This window comes from Cupressus sempervirens, chromosome 3, assembly GCF_028749045.1.
Source record: "Cupressus sempervirens isolate cs-2001-9-10 chromosome 3, ASM2874904v1, whole genome shotgun sequence".
Classification (NCBI taxonomy): domain Eukaryota; kingdom Viridiplantae; phylum Streptophyta; class Pinopsida; order Cupressales; family Cupressaceae; genus Cupressus; species Cupressus sempervirens.
The window spans coordinates 582,064,538-582,071,776 of NC_143120.1; the positions used below are offsets into that span (position 1 = coordinate 582,064,538).

A 7,239-nucleotide genomic window follows, 5' to 3' on the forward strand; every position below is an offset into this window, starting at 1 on the left:
TTAATCGTTAATCTAATTATTTCAGTTGATCATTAATACAATTATTTTTAGTTAATCATTAATCTAGTTATTTTGAATGATCATGGATACAAATATTTTCAATTAATCGTTAAACTAGTTATTTTCAGATGATCATTGATATGGTTATTTCAATTGAACATGGTTATTTCAGTTAATTGTTGATAGCTAAAATAGGTTAATGTCATATGAAAAAGATTTAAGTTATCTGATCAATCAATGTTGGAAAATCTCTTTATAAACTGTCTTTGTTTTTGTTATGAAAAAACATTTGTTACACTTACTATTGCATTAATTTTATAAGGCTAATTTTCCAATAGACCTTGTTTATGTAAACATAAATTTGATTTAAACCCACCCCTTAGAAAAAATGATGGACAAACTAATGGTTTTAATTGGTAAATGTTCCATATAATCTCATGAGAGATGGGTTCTTATAAATAACTACTCACAAAACATGGGCCAATGAATTTGACTTAAAAAACTACACAGTTAACTCTTGATTGAAATATAATAACTAATAACATTATGATATTGATAAGTGTCACAACCCAATTTGTGCGACTCCTACTATGTCGGATGAGGTTGAGAGTTTTTGACTTAGTCAATTAGGTTGGTTGAACTCAACTAGAGAATTTTATCTTTGCATCAATTTGTGTGAGCCAGACGTTAAGTCATTATGTGTTTGACTTAAAATTATAGTTGATATGTTTTTCGTCGATATGTGTTTCGACTATATAAATTGTGGTTTTGGTTTCTTTATTTTATATGATGAAGACCTTGTTTAATTTTGAATTTTGATTTACTATGATGACAATATGCTAGCTATTGTACATGTTTGGATCAATTATGATGTTTAAAACTAAGGTTAACATTGAGTTGATAATGTGTAATATTGATTTAGTGATGGATATTGTATGGTTATATTTACAAGTTGCTATCTTTTTATTTAAATATGTAAAATGGATGATTTAAACTCATGTTATGAATTCGAGTGTATAAGGTAGTTAAATGTTTAGAATTCATATTATTTAAATGTAAATAATGTTTTAAATTTCGATGAGAGATATCGCACTGAAGATGTTATTTTATTTATCATTATGTTGGTAATATTGATGCTTTGGTCTCTGCGAGTTTGCGAGTGTGCAGGTACTGAAGGCGGAAGGGTGGTCGAGGCAGAGGAGTTTAGCTCCTCGACAGGGTTGGTTTGGATGATATGGTGTAGTTACGCACGCACGCACACTTAGTTTGTTTTTATTTGAATTTAAATTATTTTATTGTATTTTATTTAATCTAGATGGATTAAACATTTTGTTAGATATATATAAAGGACAAAAAGAGAAGATTTAATTATTATTTATTTTGACATGTTATAATTTTGAATCTTAAATAGTTAGTTGAGAAATTTAAGTGGTAATTAACAATTTCTTTCAATTTGAAAATTTTGGTCATGAATTAGTAAATGATGAATTTAATAGAACTATGAGTTTTTAAAAGTTTTTAAAACTTCTTGCCCAAGTGGTAGTCGAATTTCATATTAGTTGGCCAGTGGGAGTTTGAAATAATGAACTTTCATTTATAAACCATGATGTCAATTGCTATTAATGGGAGAAAAGAGTCGTTCAAGAGGAAGGAGGAAGGTAGCGTTTGAGGAGGGAAGAAAAGGAGACGTGCTGGGAAAGGAAGATAATCGGTGGTAGGTATAGAGGAGTGAAATCGGTGGGAGGGAGAGTGGAAGCAAAGATAAGGGGGTTCTGATCTGCACAACTCTGAGTGTTATTGGGAGGCTGACATTCAATCAGATTGCCTGATTTGGAGGCTGACGTTTGATATCTTCCTTTGCTTGCTGGTTAGCAATGACTGGAACAAGAGGAACAGTCGAAAGTTAAGTGAGGAGGAAGAAGTCTTTTATTTACGGGTATGTGTTGTTAAACAAGTTTTTCTCTCCATTACTTGGCTATATATATTCACGTTGATAGTTTAGGAAAACATTTACCATTGTTCTTTCAGATTTGTTGATAAGATTAAGTTTTTACTTGTTTTCCTTGGCCACTTGAGTGAGCCATTAACTTGGCACAAGTCTTTTTCATATTTAATAAAAGTGGATTCCATTGCTATTGGATCGTTTTCGCAGATTTAACAAGTGAATCTTATATCTACCTTTCTTACTCTCACCTAGCCGTGATTTATCACAATGCTGAGTTCTATTATAATTATTTATTTCATTGCCTTTTAAATTATGTCATCTTAGGAAATTGCAGCCACATGGAAGGTAATTGAAACCATCCAAGTCAATATTGAAACCATCCTCGTTTTTCTTCTCCCTAACGGTATGTCAATATGTTATTTCTCTCTTGCTTGAACCCACTTGGCATTTTTTTTCTTCGGGGAATTCATTTGAATCTACAAAATGAGTGAGTTAGATAATTAGGGATTGCTTTGATTTGATAGTGGTTTGTGGCACAGTTCGCGTTGGGTGAAATTGAACCAAGTCTAGTTTTTTTTTCTTGCTTGTCCATGTCAGTCTCTTGTCTCGTCTGTCCTGTTTAACGAAAAGTATTGAAACCGTCAAAGTCATCAATTCAATTCCCACCCATACCATAAATTTGTTTTCAGAGTACAATAGGTCTGACTATGACTCACGATTAGAATCATTACTATAACTTTTATTTTGTGTAAATCGGTAACATTATTCTTTCTTTTTCCAATATCAATAGAGAGGAAAGTGTAAAATTAAACTTGTTGATTTGCTCATTTTTGACATCTTAGGAAAAATTGTTTTCCTCTAATCTGATTGTGAGTTTGAAATTTTTAATTATTTGTTTGTGTTAAAAGTTAAGTGAGTTTTAAAATAGTAAAATTTTAACTCTCTCTCTTGACGATCTTGTATACTCATTTACCTATTATGTTACAAATTTGTATTTGGAAGTAAACTTTGAATTTTAGGAAGGGTGACTGTGGGTTCAAAGAGGAGGGTAATTGATAAAAAATGTGTATTTTTATTCTTAAGAAATTACCTATCAGTCTTTTACATTTATGTTGGTTCAATAAGCTTGGCCAAGCTGGGTAAAATAATTATGCATATGTTTAAAATGCAAGTTTGAATATTTGTTTTCGCTCTTCTACATCCATGTGTATGTTTTTTACTAAGCATATGTGTAAAGTAGAATTAGGCACTTGGCTACACCAGATCCTTTCAATCCAATTGTGCCGAGTTGCTAGCCTTCTCACACCAAGGTCGGGTAGTTCTTCTTCACCGAAGAACCTCGAGGCGCTAACCACTCCATGGTTGGGCAGTCAAAATGCTTGGACCACTCTTTTGTCTCATGATAGCAGATGGATGATGGCTTGGAGACAAGATTATATGTGGATGGGCTCACAAGTCCGATGGCATGTTATTTTGTGTGTTTTATGTTATTGTACATTTATTTCATTTGACGTACTCATGATTCTTTATGTTCGATGTACAGGTCAGCATACTCATGACAGATGTTTGATGTGTAGACTTTATGACTTTTATTAGTTTATGATATCGACATGTGGTCGACTTTGTACTATCAGATGTATAGAAGATTAAGGTGTTTATGTAATGATGATATATGATATCAGTTTCAACTTGATTAAATGTCGTCATGTAATTTCCAACTTTAAATTAAAATTGGAACAAGTAATTATGATTATGAAGTCAACATTTGACTTTTCAACTTTTTCATAACCTAAGTTGAAAAGTCAAATGTCAACTTCATAAGCATAATTACTTATTCAAATTTAAGATATAAATTATACATAACGACATTTAGTCAAGTTGAAACTGATGTCACAAATGATCAAATTACATAAGCACCAAAATCTTTCTATACATTTGATATTACATTGTCGACCACATGTCGATATCATAAACTAACCAAAATCATAAATTCTACACTTCAAACAACTGTCATAAGTATGCCGACCTGCATGTCGAACATAAGAATCATGAGTACATTAAATGAGATAAATGTACAATAACATAAAAACACATAATATGTCATGTTATCGGACATGTGAGTCCATCTGCATGTAGTCTTATCTCCAAGCCATTGAAACATTGTCCATCTGCTATCATGAGACGGAAGAGTGGTCCAGGCAATTTTATTGCTTAACCATTGAGTGGTTAACTCTCTAAGGTTCTCCAGTTAAGAAGAACTTCATGACCCTGGCATGAGAAGGCTAGCAATTCGGCACAATTAGATCAAAAGGATCTGGTGCAGCCAAGTGCCTAATTCTACTTTACATATATGCCTAGTATAAAACATGCACATGGATGTAGAAGAGGGAAAACAATGTAAAATAACTAATGCAATTTCAATCATATGCATAAATGTTTTACCGAGCTTGGTCAAGCATCATAAACCAACATAATGTAAAAGACTGGCAGGTAATATATAAGGAACAATAACACAAATTTTCCAATAATCACCCTCCTCTTTTATCCCACATTCAGCATCCATTCCTTCTATTGACGTCACTTTAGGAAATATATAATTAAATTTCCTAAATTTCCTTAATGATAAAAGCATGGTCAAGTTAAAACATAATAATTCTAAAAGTATTTATTTTCCCAAACAAAAGGATCACATTCTGCGGATAATAGAAATACTTAACTGGTCATTTATTTATTAGATTAACTTCAGATACTCCTACATGATCTCATGAATCCAAATGTAATTATACAAGTGCCTAATGCTCCTCGACAAAGAGGTCACTTATGAATACTTCCACTGTTTTTTTTATAGCACAAAAGGAGATATTAAATCATTTTGTATGTTGTGGCATCCCATTCGACAGCAAATCGGTGTAATTAGATAAAACAAAAAAAATGATGAACTTTCCTCTAATCTATCTGTCTGGGTTTATCAGCGTTAAAGCAAAAAGGTAATGCGATAACCATCTGTCTATGTTATCTAATGAAAGACAAGACAAATTATTTCGTCTCCACACAAATTTGAAACGGTTTTCCCATCTCCACATTATTGTTTAGATAGATCTGGAGCTAAAATTTTGGGCTGCGAAACACTCTAAAACTCACTTTCTCCTCCAACAGAGTCGTTACAAGGAATACAAACGGAAACTCTACACTTACCCATATGAGTTCCTCAGGTCAAACATTCTATCGTCATCCTCTGTCCTAAACCGCTGGACAGCAGATCATACAGAGCCGTCCCTTTGGATTACTCTAAATCTTCCCTATGGTCTGCTGTGAATAACATCAAAATACTAAAAAAAAACGGCTCCCTCTCAAATCGATTCGCTAGATCTGGGAATGAATCCCGTCATGATTCATAGGCGTAAATCAGAGCCTCTCCAACTAACCCAAGAAATATCCATGGTATAAACGGCTAAATCCTATCACTATTACTAAAACTATCCAAGAGCATCTGGTTACATATTCAGTTAATGCCCAATCTGTCGCCTAGGTAGACGCTTCCCTTTAATCATAGAAGAAGATGGCATTTTGCTAATGAGTATAAGGAATACTATAGTGAGTTAAAACAACCTGAGATTAATGCAGACTGTTAGGACCACAAATACACGTGACAAAGTAATTGGTTTGCAACTATACAGATCGTCTTTTCTTCGCACTTTGACGTCAATTATAAATGTAGAGAGGTCGGCCATGAGTTCACGATCCATCTGCATATGGATAGCGTAAGCTTAAGGAAAAGCTACATTTTCTTGTTGCTGATAGTTGTTTAATGACAGCAGCTATAAACCCACAATTTATTGTCGTGTGACGGTTTGTGCAGTCCATCTGCATATGGATAGCGTAAGCTTAAGGAAAAGCTAAATTTTCTTGTTGCTGATAGTTGTTTAATGACAGCAGCTATAAACCCACAATTTATTGTCGTGTGACGGTTTGTGCAGAAGGCGTTGGAATGGAGGTTGAAAGCGTTTCATTTTCCTCTAAAGTTGCACCGCTTGGATCAACCAAGCAACTTACAATGGGAGGAGCAGGGATGCGTTCTCTGCTTAAGAAATTGCTCATTCATTGTGTTTAACCTCTTCAAGTTATATGCTCACTTGGGGTGCCCCCTCAAACTTGGTTACATATTCAGAACTATTTCTCTAGAGAGTACGTAATAGCATTCAAACAATCGTGATAAATTGAAGTTGCAGCAATAAAATAAAATAAGGAACCTGGTTGTGTTGTTTTCTCTATCACCCGTGGTTGCTCCTTTCCACTACAGCACCCTATGCTCCAAACAGAAGCACCACTACTGCTGTCCACCAGCTCCTGCGTTTTTCTTCTGTTCCCCAATTTTTAAAATCTTTCCCTGCCTCTGAATCATTCCTCCCTACTTCTCCATTAAATTTCCCCCTTCCTTACCACCGATTTTCTCTTCTCCCAACGTCTCCTTTGCTTCCCTTTGATCGCTACTCCCACTTCCCCACTTCCCCTCTTATTAACGGCTCTCCACTTTCCCCCCCTTTATGCAACAAAGGGGATGGTTCATAAAAGAAAATTTACACTTGGCTTAAGAAGGTCATAAAACTTAACGTTCTTAACTAATTCAACACCACTTCAATCTCCTCCTCTTAATTTTTGAAAACTATTAATTCCTAATGATCAATGAGGACCTTTTTTTTCACATAATTATACATATAAAATTTAATGTTTTGACTAAATTAGAAAATACACAAATCTACACTTTTATTCATCTTTTTTATTTCAAAATCAAATTAACTTTGACATAAAAAGATAACAGAATTAATAAGAATAAAATAACTACGTGTGTGGCTGAGTAGCTAAACTCCTCTACTTCAACCACCTTTATGCCTTCAGTACCGCACACTCACAAACTCACGCACATGCCAAAACATCAGTATTGACAACATAATGATAAATAAATAACATCTTCAATACAATATCTCTCATCAAAATTCAAAACATTGTTTACATTTAAATAATATGAATTCTAAATATTTAACTACCTCGTACACTCTAGTTCATAACATGATTTTAAATCATCCATTTTACATATTCAAATAAAATGATAGCAACTTGTAAATATAACCATACAATATCCATCACTAAATCAATATTACACATTATCAACTAAATGTTAAGCTTAGTTTTAAACATCATATTTAATCCAAACATGTACAATAGCTAGCATATTGTCATCATAATAAATCAACACTCAAAATCGAACAAGGTCTTCATCATATAAAATAAAGAAA

The 7,239-nt window shown here is 33.3% G+C and overlaps 2 long non-coding RNA genes across 2 annotated transcripts in view; one reads left to right on the top strand and one right to left on the bottom strand.

The window, feature by feature from the left end:
- Positions 1 to 6,446, bottom strand: part of LOC149567758 (uncharacterized) — a 52,442-nt gene extending 45,996 nt beyond the window's left edge. Inside the window, exon 1 of the long non-coding RNA XR_016362478.1 lies at positions 6,196 to 6,446. This is a non-coding gene — a long non-coding RNA (uncharacterized LOC149567758). The remainder of the gene's footprint in view (positions 1 to 6,195) is intronic.
- LOC149567759 (uncharacterized) lies at positions 1,679 to 6,196 on the top strand. Its single transcript, XR_016362479.1, has 2 exons — positions 1,679 to 1,936; positions 5,923 to 6,196. It is a non-coding gene; the product is annotated as an uncharacterized LOC149567759 (long non-coding RNA).
- Positions 6,447 to 7,239: the final 793 nt, after the last annotated feature.